At 32.6% G+C, this 12,617-nt stretch overlaps 1 protein-coding gene across 3 annotated transcripts in view; it reads right to left on the bottom strand.

Moving 5' to 3' along the window:
- Positions 1-11,212, bottom strand: part of LOC140751634 (neurotrimin) — a 131,482-nt gene extending 120,270 nt beyond the window's left edge. For all 3 annotated transcript variants that reach the window (XM_073085605.1, XM_073085606.1, XM_073085607.1), the window contains exon 1: positions 11,035-11,212. The gene's annotated coding sequence lies outside the window, so the exon portion shown is untranslated. The remainder of the gene's footprint in view (positions 1-11,034) is intronic.
- Positions 11,213-12,617: the final 1,405 nt, after the last annotated feature.

The following is a 12,617-nucleotide window of genomic DNA, read 5'->3' as shown; positions in this document are numbered from 1 at the left end:
TGCTACGGTCCGCTACACAAAGGGTGCACGTGAAGTAATTGCCTCAAACCTAACGAGCACGCGTATCAGTAACGTGATCACAACACAATTAGATGAATAGATTGTTGTCATTTGTCGATGCACTAGAGTTGTATGGAAGCTGAAAGTTTTAAGGAAAAAGCGAGTGCGCAAAGTATAACTCGTAAAAGATAATATATTTTATATACTTTGGAAAGGGTTTTTGTTTCTTTCTTTAAAAAATATTAAAATTGTGCCGGAGTCTTATCTACTTATTATGCCCTGTGCCTTTTCAAGTCACTAAATGCACACGCAGGGGCCACCTGGACTTCAAGTGGTCTTCGTCTCGCCCATAGTAATATATTTTGCGGCATGCGGCATGTATATAAAATCATAGCTCAATAACTTGGCTTATATTTTGATACTTAAGTGTTGTTATATCTATCTATCAACTATTATACTACCACTGCGAACTACTCAAGAGATCCAGAGTTCAACTTCATGACTACAACTAAGTAATATTTCGTAAAAGTTTGACGTTAAAATAACATTCAAAACCATCTATTCAGAAGTCTCAATATCTGCTACGTCAATTCAGATGTAAGATAAAGAACTTTAAAAGAGTAAGGCAACATTTTACCTCAAAAACATTTAGGAAACTTGCGCAAAAGTTGAAAAATCGTGCAAGAAAGGAAGCTCGCAGCATATAAAGTAGATTCTCTCTATTCTCTAATATCTTCAACCTACTTCTTACTGTGAATAGTCAGATTGGCACTACTTCGTGGCTTAACCGCCATATTGGATTAAAGGTTTATCTACAAAGTACGTTATCGCTTAAGGAAAATGCCTTTAAGAAACTTAGAGGTTCATTATGAGTTCTACTATCTTTAATGTGAAATGGAAAGCGACAAACAACCCTTTTATCTCTATCAGGACATATTTACTGTACTTGGTATGAAGCTGTACAATTAGTACCTTGTTTGATTACAAAGTGTAAAAATTACTAGTAAATAAATTTTGTCTCATTTTAATTTAAGGAAAAGAGACTACGTCACTTCTTTGTTTACATTTTAAAATGTCACATTTAACCTGATGCCGTCGATGTGTCCGGTCGGTATCATGATCACTCCGCCATGCTCATCGTAAAAAAAGAGATTGAAATAATAGTACGACAAAATAAATACGCGATGTAAATTCAGTTCATACAACGCCCATTATTAATAAACAATCTAAATAACTAATGTTTTGCAGAAATTTGAAAATTGCTAGCACGTTGAAATTGTAAATTTTCGGCAAAACAAGGGATAGAATAATAATCATAAGTGGCGTTAGACAACAATGACTATATAATATGAATTGAATTCCATTATCGTTTATTACTTCCATGAGTATAGCGTAATTTTAGCTTGTTCGTAGCAGAATCACAATGAAACAAGGCCCTTACGCTCTCAAATTTACTGTTCCCTCTGATGCGCCTAAATTGGCTCGGCTTTGATCAAAGAGCCTCTTCACTTTGTAACTGACTTGTCTATTTGTATGGTTACTGGGTGCATTTGTTGTAGACATAGGATTAAACTCATAGGTTTAATTACAAATTATAATAATATTCAAGTCATTAGTCAGCCAGTTTAGGGCAGTGGTCTTCCGTTATTATGTTTGACTACATAATTGTTTGACTTTGATTATAATTATTTGGTTTCCATTGCAGTTATATAAATGTAAATATTATTAATTTCAATAAATATCTAATTTTATACATCCGCATGGGTTGAACATAAGAAAATATAATACACATGTATACCCCTATATTCTTGTAAATAAACTGAATTGAATTAAACAATAAAAAATATGGTAAATGAAAACTATGTGATAATGAGTTTCTTTTTCCGCTTCTTATTCATAGCGAAACACAGGTTATTAACGCTTAAAAATATTTTTATAGAAAATCTATTTTTAGTTAATAAATTTCGTTATATCAAAAATATTTATTTTAAACAAAGATTACTAAAGATTACTCGCTCGTAATAAGAAAATGTAACCTTTTGACAATTGTCACTGTCAATTATTTTCGTGTTTGAAAAATATTAAAAAATGTAGTTTTCAGATAATTTACGAATGAAACGATATTTCTCCGCACTTTTTCGTCGATTTCGTGTCTTAACTGCGCATGTCCGCATTGTTCCGCGTAAATTACACCATGACAGCCATTAAATGGCTGACACATTTGTCAGCCGTTTAAGCCATTTAATGGCTTCCTTCAATAACACGGCGGTGAGATATCTATACTTATCTTTGATTTTAACCTACAAAACTACTAAATGAATTTAGACGGATCATCCAAACAAAAATATATTATTTATCTGTGGACCGAAATCGCTTAAATTAGGGATGGAAGTATTATTCAACGTGTCATTCATAATTATGAAGGACCGCTCGACATTATTCCAGTCTGGATCGATATGATACAGTTTCGTCTAACATTCCAACTTATTATTATATTGTGTTTTTTCAATGACGTTTCATTTTTTATAATCTTATTTGTAAAATTATCTTAAATAGTTTAGAAGATGTGAGGGGACAAAGGGACACAAATACGTCCATAATAGTAAAAATAACCTTTGACTGTATTTTCACTGAATTTGAGTAATAAAATGTTCTATTTTAGTACAGAACTCACGATAACGATTGACGGGTTGGTATCTTATCACTACCGCTGTTTTGCAATGTATGACAGGAAACGTCTGATTGCAATTCTCAATTGTTATTTATATAGACAATATTTTTATAACAATTAAATCATAAACAACCATACAGTTAACCGGATGGTAGTTGGTTATTACTGTTTGTGGACATCGATAATCATTTCAGTACAGAACAGGGGTCCTACTTGTACCCGTAGTAACAGTTATTACGTTTTTTATAAAATTGACTGTTTTTGTATTTGTTTACGTATTTGCTCATATATTTCCGATCAGCGCTCCCAGCGGACTGTAAAAGAACTGATTGGAAATGTATAGGAAATATGAAAACAAATAAAATAATAAAAAAGTGTGTGTGTGTCAGCTACGACGCACGATTGGAGTTTACTCCTTACGAATGATAATTATGATATATATCGAATAGAAAAAAGGGTAGGTAAATGAACGCATCTGCTAAAATGATAAGAGAAACAAACATATATCTGTAATTATTCGGATTATTTATATTACTTCAATAATGCGTATTACATAAAGTATGTTACAAAATAATATAAAATAGCGCCATCTAGTGGCAAGTTTTATAAATTGTAAGTTTGCAAGTTTATCGATCTATGTATTTTGGTTCCAAATATTATAATGGTAACTTAATATAATTGTTTATATTAAAGTAAATTTTAATATAATATAATTATTTATATTTAAAACAATGTTAAACGTTTTATAACTCAAAACTTAATAATTATAATTTCTTTGCCATCTATAAAATATCCTTGTTGCAATTTACGGATGAAATTTATATGAGACTCAATAAACATGTTATTATATGTAATTTGGATTGTTTCTGAATGTTTTATAATTCTAGAATTCATTTAAAACGTATTGCTAATTTTATATAACTTATTTTGAACATAATTCATTATCAATAATTCTGTAATAAATATTAAATAATACTGTTTTGATTTTTCCCGTTTATCGTTGATAGATGGTGCTGATCAATAATGCATCCATTTTTATAAGTTAAATTAATATATCAGTAACTTACAAAAGCCTCTTTATGTTAAAAACTTAGTAAGCTAATATTATATCTTATTCAATTGCTTACTGATTTTATATGTTACTCTTCTTTAAAAACGTCAATGTTCGCGCCAATGTTCATATTTTTCACAGTGTTTATAAATGATCAAACCTATAACTTAATTTATGCAAAAATGTAAACAAATTAGTTAATGACGTTTTAATGTTTTATATATTGCTAATTATTTTTATTGTAATAATTACTTTCATATGGGATTTGAACTTACTGTATTTTAAATTAATAAAAGCACTCTTGATTCATATTTTGGTTTCCGTTACGCCTCAACTTTTCGTGTTACACTTGATTTTACTCCTCATAAAATTCCCGTACCGGGCCTTATAACTCAAATCGTTTCTTAAGGAGTAAACTCCAAAAATTGTCATTTTTGTAATAACGTAAAAACTCATACTAACGGTACTGAAGTGGATCATAAATAATAAATATATGGTATGGCATGTTTGTCACTCTTAAGATGTTCGATTGATATGTTAATCGGCAGGTATCTACGCCCTTCCAGCAAAACACAATACTGCTTCAAACTAGAAATAGCAGTTGTGTGTCAACCTTTCAAACAAAAAAAATATTCTATAAATACAACCGACACTACAAAATAAATATTCAAATAAATGGTTGTTTCAATACATAGGTCTGAAGTAGGCGCTCAATATACTTCACTCAATAATGCCGTAAACAGCGTGTCCAGTATGAGCGAGAAGTTGCTTAACAAAACTAAAATGAAAACTAATTGAAAATGAAAACAAACCAATGTTATAATAAACGAACAACTAAAATAACCTGAAATTCAATACACGAAGATAATTTTAGTAAAACGAAATTCGCTCAATCGAATTTGAAGTCAAAAGTGATAACGTATTATGTTTATTCAAATTATCACGAAGTTCCACTACTTTGCATTGCTGATTCTCGGCGAAACTTTTATTCATTTGCAATAGCTCAATAGACATTCGTAAACTCATTTTCTGAGAACGACTTCTTTACAAAATCATCCACTGAATAGATGAAATAGATTTAATTGAAGTTTCGGAATACTCGAAGTTAATTATGCTCATCGACCAAAAAGTTATAAAATCAAAACTAAAAACTTGTATTCAGAATGATGTCTATAAGGATCTGCGAAGAATGATTTTTAAATGTCTATAAGCAAAGTCTGTGGCTTTAGATTTATGTATTTGCTTTATAGCAAAAAGTGCCAACAACTGCGTAATAGTTATGTTGTTTCTTAAAAAATCCAAAAGAAATTACTTTAAATTAATTCACTTGTATCTCGAATAGTTTCATTTTAGATCATAGAACGCTTGAGTATATAGTCAATAGCATATTATTAAAATTAAGATTATACGAAATGAAATGATTAAGATTAAAATTTTACTATTTTCCTATTTTAATACAATTATTATGCCATTCTTTATATTAAAAAATAAATATGACAACACATAGTAAACACTGTATTTAAACAAAATTTAAAAATAATATAAATGTTAAAAGTAAAGAGTCAATATTTCCACCTTGTAGGAGTCTGAAGAAGGCATGAAAGCTCTTAAACTCAAAACCAGAATCACTAACAAAATTAACCGCAAGTTTTAATTAGTTTGAATGTTTATTTTTAATACACATCAAACAAGCAGTCATTAAACTTAACGTTGAATATTGCGATAACCTTTAACTCGACTTTATCGCTACTTAAGAGAGATCTCGCGGACTGTTTAATATGTATACTAACCGCGTTTAGTGAAACGAATATGTAAACCACGTAGTACTGAGTTTCTTTAGAACCTACGATACCTACATGTATATATTCCTAATTAGAACTGATATATAGGTAGGTTGTATGCATTTCAGGTCACTGGTTTTATCAGAAATGTAATTTTAATTCTTGTGCGCTAGTGAGAATAAATGTAGGTGAAAACATTAGATAAATACCGAAGAGTAGTACTTTGCTTCCCTTGGCGACCGGTCGTCCTTGATGCAACACACACTCGCGACTTCCGAATAGGTCCTTCGAGGACCTCCATAATAAATAATATTACAATTATAACGTCCCGTGACGAATTCCGTATTATAACTATATGTATATTAATGTATGTAATGACAGAACCGTCAACATTTCAAACTTTGAATTTACTCTTTATTTATATAAGTATATCAGCCGGCCCGAAATACTCAACATAAGTATTTTACATAAAGTCATAAGATTACTCACTCCTAACAACAAAATGTAACCAGTATTGAGAATTGAAAAAGTTGAGTAAAAATGTTTTGCTACGTCTCCGTGCTGAAATATCCCTAATTTTTTTGAAATAATGATTTATTTATTACGTAAATTACGCGGTATTAGTTATTTATTCGTAAATTTTCTGTAAAATGTTTTTATTTGCGAAGAATAAAAAAAAATACTGACAAATCCAAGTGTGGGGCGCTTTTCGAACCTGATAAATGGAGCACCCCACGCCTTTTCCACAGTTATACTATTTACTGTTCCTTAATTGATTCTTAGATTGAAAATTATTTTCCACTTTTTAGTTGATTTTATCACAAAAGCGTGTTTTTTAGTTTTTTGAACTATAAATGTAACGCTGCTACACGTTACTGCTTACAGCAATGTAACGCTGCTATTGCTATTGTATTGCTATTGTAAAGAACCGTACTTTGAGTTCTGATGTATAACTATCTCTAAATACTTTAAACACTTGAACGATGTTATGAGATATTTGTACAAAAGGCGTTCCATCTTATATATAAAATTCTCGTGTCACAGTGTTAGTTACCGTACTCCTCCGAAACGGCTTTACGGATTTTCACCAAATTTTATATGCATATTCAGTCTGAGTCTGACAATCGGCTACTATCTCTTTTTCATACCCCAAGTGATAAGGGTTGTTCACCCTTAACATTTTTTTATTTATATGGCAACACAGCGTTTGCCGAGACAGCTAGTGTTACAATATAATTTATTTCATTTATCATGGAAGTTTTTGAGTTCGTTGAACAATTTTTAAATATGCCACAGCTATTTTTACCATAAATCTATATCAAAGCAGCGTCGCCAATCCGCAATGGATTGCAACCAGCTACGGTAAAAATGGATAAAACAGAGTACTTCCTTGAAATACATATAAAAGTTATAATACTTTGTACTACGAAATTTCGAAAACCACAATGAAATCGTATCTACGATTCGTTCGATACTGTTATTTCATCTCAAAATCTGTCCGCCCGATCGGAATACAAATTTTATTTCGCCTGAAAATCTATCAAAGGTTAACATATGCTTTTAATCTCATGTCACGCACAGCTGTCTTGCATATTCTTATTTCGGTGCACATCTATTGAATTTGAAATTCTGACTCCCCCGTCTACGTTTCCATTTTCATACAAATTTTATTTTATTGTCATTAAAATATGAGGTGTTCACATGTAAAATATTTTAAAAGTCTCATAAATCATTTTGGACGTGAGTTATAAACTCTTTGAATGTAAAAAAATAAGGTGGTGTAGACACAGCTTTACTAACATCAAATTAAGCAATTAAATTGTAAATGTTTTCATGACAATGATATTCTATCAAATAGGTTATTGTTTTTAATTTGTAATTCCAATATTGTATATAATGATTACTTATTTTAACGGCGGAAAAGGTCGTGGGAAAGCCTCGTGTACGCCTTAAAATTCTTCGTAAAGTGTTAATTATACCAAATTGCTATTTTAAGGATGATGATAAGGACCAAGCAGTTTGAAATATTAGTGTGGTAGTAACGAACTTATCAGAGCATTAATAGAGCTTAAACGCCCATTTAGTTTATAAGTATTGTTTCTCTAAGAATATAGGTATTTATAAATGAAGCATTGTACATAAATATACGTAAAACCTTTTTACGATTCCACCAGATGGCTGCGGCTTGCAACATGCATTAGCATTCTCAGCATTTTAACTTTTTTTTTTATAATATAAGAGTAGCAGACGAGCATGCAGTCCACCTGATGGTAAGTGGCTACTGCCGCCCATGGACATCTGTAATCAACCCCAGATAGGATTAGATATTCCTACCTGAGGTCGGCCACAGATGCGCCGCTACCCCTGAGGACTAAGCTGGAACGCCTCGGAAAAGTCTGTCTCCCTTACCATACCCTTCAAACCGGCACACAGCAGCGCATAACACTGCTGTTATTAGGTAGAAATAGGTGTGGCGGTGGTGCCGCCGGAGTCGAACCACAAAGGGTTCTACCACCTTATGTGGCACTCTTCGTTATAATACCTTACATAATTCCTTTTTACTGTAGTTGTAAGTACATTGATAATTACTGTAATGTACTGCACTTGGAACACAAATAGGAAATGTTTAAGAATATTTTCGTTTTCTTGATTTGATTAAAGTACACAACCGACACGTATATTATATTCTTCCAGATTGCTTTATTGTTCTTATTGTAAAGCAGATAACTTAGATGTAGCATACATACTTACTTCTTTCGGAAAGAGAAGAAATTTACAATAATGGGATACCGCCACGGCTAAGTGACATATCTAATAAGATTGACCCGCATGAGGTCGACTATATAAGCGTTGTTTTATACTTTGTTCTCAGAAGTAATTCTGAGAACAAAGTATAAATACCGAGATTTGTATGTGTAAGGAACACATACAAATCTCGGTATTTATACCCCCACCTTTCAAAACAATACACAGTGTTCAATACTGCTGTGATTATGTAGAAACAGGTGCGGCGGAAGGGTCAGCGCAATTGAACCATGAAGAATTTACCTTCAAGGATTCTACATTAATTACCCTAATAGCTCACGCACATTTCTGTTTCTATTTTTGGACATAACAGGAATTCTTCATAATTATTAATTTTATAATATGGAATCTAATTTTGAAATACACATTTTTATCAAAGTTTTGAGAAAGATCTCAATTACGCGGGCTGTATGCTAAAAGTTAATTGAAGAAAGGGAAGATTATGTGTCGATAAAGAGAAATTTTCTTACTGCTTTTTGTAAGGTAAGAAAAGTGAGTAGGTGTATCTGTAATATTTTTAAGATAGCATGTAAAGTTTTTGGAATATTATTATTATTATTATTATTATAAAACAGACAAAACAAGACCAGCTAAAGGCTAGACCAACTTCAAACTAGACCAACTAGATTTATTTGTAGTATCGTCGTCTTTACGTAGTTTTCTTTTTCATAATATAGGAATACTACTGCCCGTGGACATCTGTAATCAACCCCAGATATGATTAAATATTCCTACCCGAGGTCAGCCACAGATGCGCCGCTAACCCAGAGGACTAAGCTGGAACGCCTCGGAAAAGTATATCTTGCTTACTACACCCTCCCAACCAGAACGCCTGCAGCTGCATTTATCACTGATTTTATTAGGTAAAATACGCTCTAACTCTATCTCTGTTTCGTTTCTCTCCCATATGCTCTTGCTATGTGTAATTTTATTTCTTTGTTTGTTTTATCTGTCACAACTCTGTTAAATCTAGCTCCTTTCTTTTAAATACGTATGTCTTTCATTAATTTGTTCCAAAAATTGTATTTTATTCCTTACAACTGTTATTTGCACCCTACCTCTTATTCTATTTCTTGGTACTTTAACTCCGCACCCTGTAGGTTGCCTGGAAGAGATCGCTGATTAGCGATAAGGTCGCCTATTGTATTTTTAAAATTATAATTTTCCTTGTGTATATTTCTTTTATGGGTACAATAAAGCATATTATTATTATTAATACGTGTAGTATATTGTTCGTAGTATTTTCTATTTTCAAATCAGTGTCGTTCCTTACATTCTTCCATGAGGCTTCAGCTTGCTGGTTAACCAGTGAAAAGCAGTTGTCATAATTGCTCAAGTCAATAGTTTAAGTTTAAATTATTAAAGCTTAAAGAATTAGGGCCTATTTCTCCACTTGCCGAAAAACGTCATTATAGTCTTCATTGATGAAATTACCAAAGTCTATCGTACAATTTGCACGTATCATTATTAGCAAATGGTAAAACAAGACCTAAACAAAATACAAATACTTTCACATCCATTATTAATGCTTAATCTATCTAAGTTTTGCGTGGATCGAAATTTAACAATCTCTAGTATGAAGAAATTTTCAAATGTCGTTCGTAAAAAAACATCGGATAGATTAATTATTGATATTAAACCTTAAACAAGCACAATCAAATATATCTACAAAAAATTAGACCTAGAGATATAACGTTGTAAATAATAAGGGGATTATTTTCCTGTAACATTAGGTTGGAAGTGCTCCAATTACCGCACTGAACTTCCGAATCCTTCAGATCAAATATCTTCGAAGATCATTCACTCTGACCGCGCCCTATGAAGCCTACCTACTTTTTGAATGTTTATTATTTGTCGGTATTTCATTAAATATTTAAACAATAACCCATTTTCTATTAACCCAGTAAATACGTAATTAAGTATTCTCTTTACAATTATTTGTGCTCGTTAAACACTGACTACACCTATTAATTAACCGAAACAACATCCTTTATAATAATATTTTTACTACTTAATGCTTTTGATGAAGTATTTTGTTACAGACTACATGAAAAGGGCTAATTTCATGCATGTTAGAAACTAAAAAAACTGTTTTAAACTATTATTCTAATTATGAAAAAAAAAAAACAAAAAATAGATCGAATTTGTTGCATTTAATGTTATGAAATAACGAGTAAAAAGTTTTAGGGAAAAAAAATCTCTTATGTAAGCATGACGGAAAACGCAATATCTCCGAACTGAAAGAAGCGAGTTAAACAGTAAAACTCCACAGTCGTAGCCTAGTTAAAGAATAAAAGTTGCCAGAAAAAGAAGATACCAAAGTGGGCAATTACGGCGTCGGCTTAGTTGCTAAGTGGTTGGTCTGAGATCAAAAGCCTCTCGGCCAAGAATACATTTTATTGAACTTTTCTGCTTATTGAAAATAAAAAGTTTATATCGTAGTTACTATTCAGCGTTGAAAGTTACGAACCGTAAATGTTCAGTGTACCGTTTTAATTAGTTTCATGTTATTTTACGTTTAAATTTGTAAAATTAAACGGGAGGTAAACTTATACATTTCAAAACACATGGCTGGGCAAAGCCTTATAAGTGCCCTGTCAGAACTAAGCCGCTATTTAGCAATACGATAATAATTCCAGCACTTAAGCCGCTAATCCGTACAACACGACGCAACTTAATAACATCGTGACAAACCAATCTTTACGTTAATTTACAGAACGACTTACCGGGTCTGGAGCAACTCGTCACGAACTCGAATCGAACTCACAACGCAACCACTTCACGAGTCACAACTTGAGTTGTTCACAACGGGTTTAACGCATGTGCGGTACACTTTCACGTCACAGCACTATGGTGGGTCACAGTATTTATTCCGGCAGCAACAGACGAGCGCACTCACAAGCGTCGCAGCTTCAACTGGCTGGGGCGACGCTACCGCGCGTGTCCTTACCCCCCACCCCGGCCTTTCGTCCCGCTTACCTCGCGGCACAGGCAAATAGAAATAAAGTATGCGCTGTAAGGACAGAACGTTGAAAAAAACGTATTTAGATGCCTTCACGGCAAATTAGTACACTTAGGTGAAAACATATTACGCAATATTCCATGTCAGATTGTATTGCACCCAATTTCAGACGTTTACTTTGTGAAAATCACATACTATCGCGTGATTTTGATTCTTCACCAAAGCGTATCAGTTTGACAAAGTTTTACGAAATTCCAGGGATTTTTTGGAAAAATCCATTACGGTTTCGAAACATAATCATTTTTGGACATACTTTCTGTGAAATACAGCTTTTCACTGCTATTTTATATTATAGCGTATTATTGTCAGAGCTTGTTGGTACATCAGGCGTTTCAACTAGTCCCCAGGGGAATCAACACATTTGTGGCCTTCAGAACTGTCTTTATTGGTAGAATTGTTCGTAGTGCTTGCAACGGCATCAATTCCATTCCATTTCCTATATTATAGCGTTGTTGCGCGGTAGTTTGAAGAAAATACCAAGAGAAGAACACAAGAAACATTTCAACATAGTGGGTAATCATTTGTATCTGACCTTAACTACGACTTCCATTCTACTTGAAATTAGTATATAAATCTAAAGTTTTCTCATGATGGACAGTGGACTGCGTCTTCATGTAAACTATTTGGCTGATTATAATAAAAACACCATCACATGACCATAATGCTTCAAAAAGTCCTTTTATGAATGTGCAGCACCGTTACGAAGAATGTCACTATTTCTGATGCAATGTGATATAAGTGCTCATTGTCGCCTTAATAGTCTGTGGTGACCAATTAAAACTACGCTTCATTCAACCATTTACAAGAAAAGCTAACGGATGAAATTAATTTATTGCATCGCTTATATTTTCCTAAAAAATCTTATGAGCTGAAAGATAATAAAAAAGTCATAACAGTTGCCGAAAACTGTATACAACCCTGAATGTTCTAAATGTTCTTTTTGTTCCGAGGCGTATGAAAACTGGGAGTACGTTGAATGAGATGACGGCATTCATCTGCCTCTCGAGAGAGCTTACAAGTTCAAGGCTCTGCAGAATGAACTGAAATTTGTTTTTAGGGTTCCGTACCCATAGGGTAAAAACGGAACCCTGTTATTAAGCCTAAAATAATATTTATAAATGAGGCCGCTAAAACAACAATACTAAAAATAATCTTCAAAATAAATGGATGGTCGCTATTTTTCGAAGTTTTTCGTTTTATAGTGTCAATTGATTTATTATCAAATTTTTACAACGCATTTACTTCTATAGCTGGTACGATTACAAATCCTAAATATAGAAAATAACG

The sequence above is a fragment of the Epargyreus clarus genome, unplaced genomic scaffold (assembly GCF_041222505.1).
Source record: "Epargyreus clarus isolate Ecla_fem2 unplaced genomic scaffold, WU_Ecla_fem_2.2 ptg000023l, whole genome shotgun sequence".
Taxonomy (NCBI): Eukaryota; Metazoa; Arthropoda; class Insecta; order Lepidoptera; family Hesperiidae; genus Epargyreus; species Epargyreus clarus.
The sequence above is the reverse complement of the archived record's forward strand: the minus strand, read 5'-3'. Positions and strand labels throughout refer to the sequence as shown.